The sequence below is a fragment of the Rhincodon typus genome, chromosome 11, assembly GCF_021869965.1.
Source record: "Rhincodon typus isolate 14 chromosome 11, sRhiTyp1.1, whole genome shotgun sequence".
Classification (NCBI taxonomy): Eukaryota; Metazoa; Chordata; class Chondrichthyes; order Orectolobiformes; family Rhincodontidae; genus Rhincodon; species Rhincodon typus.
This window is the reverse complement of record NC_063342.1, coordinates 64411231-64412573: the sequence shown is the minus strand read 5'-3', so window position 1 is coordinate 64412573 and position 1343 is coordinate 64411231.

Sequence of the window (1343 nt, the reverse complement as noted above, 5' to 3'; positions counted from 1 at the left end):
TTTATGGCACAAATGTCTGTGTATAGTTCTGAAAATTTAAACAGCTGAAAGCTTTCTGCATAAAACGCAAGTTCTAAAAAATTAGAAGCTTTGTCTCTCTTTCTTAAAAATAAATGAACCATCAGCCTGATTTCTGATTTACAAGTTAAAAAGATCATTCAAATGATTTGATACACATTTGAGTGACTATGTTTTGGTTTTGGTTTAGAAACAATCTATTAATATGCGAGTAATGTCCAAAACACAAACATTCTCCCTTTTCCTCTCCAAACAGCTTACCTTCTGCAGTGTCTGTAATATGATAATGATCAGTATCTGTAATAGTGTGGTTGGTCACAGCTACCCAAAAACAATCCAATGTTTCTTCACATCTGCAAAGCATGTGGCATGAAAGGACATTGAGCAAGCAGGTGCAGAAAATTTGGTTCCAAAGGCCAAACCAGACCCCAGAACAGAACTCAGGTAGCCAATAAGATAGAACAACTCCACAGTATTTACAGCGAGGCACGTCTTAAGAATGTGTACAAAAACAAATGCATCAATGGAGTGCACAGTGAATTGAGTGAAAAGTAAATTTCAGAAGATGACCAAGCTTTCCATATCATTTATCCATACCCACAATGTTGATGATATAAGGAGCTTTTACAACCATTAACATATGTCCTGAGAAAGTAGGTTGACATACCGTATTAGCTAAAATTGGCACAGGAGATAGCTCCAACATATTACAACTGCTCATCCTAAAAGCAATGTACCTTAGAAGTGGCATGGATTGGTACAATCAATGAGATACCATCTTCTACGGTATAACAGTCATCAATTCTGTATGTTGGCAGAGTCATACTGCACAATATGCAAGTTCATCTTGGTTTCCCAAAATCTTCTACCTGGTAGATACCACCTGTCTGGAACTGGCTGAATTACCAATATGTATAGATCTCAGCATAGTCACAATTCATGAGATTGAAAACACACCCATTGTGACAGAATACACCACACATGATGTACTCAAATTAGTTGAAGAAGAAAACGTTCTCAAAGTTGATTTGTTACACGTAGTCCAGAGCCAGGGTGAACAGTTGCATTTGGCAAATGTGGAAGATGAGCAACAACAAGAGTTGCAAGACAACTTTAGCAAGGGATGAACTAACATTATTCAAGAAGTTCCTGTGGGTATTCGTTCATTTTGGCCAAATAAAAGTCAAACTTGCTTTCTCACCACAAATCATTCAGAAGAGCAAACAAGTGCTAATGCTAAAAGCTTTATGCCAGGATGTGTACACCATGCGGCATCATGGCCATGTGTATTGAATGCACAAGAAGACTAGCAAATGAATCTATGT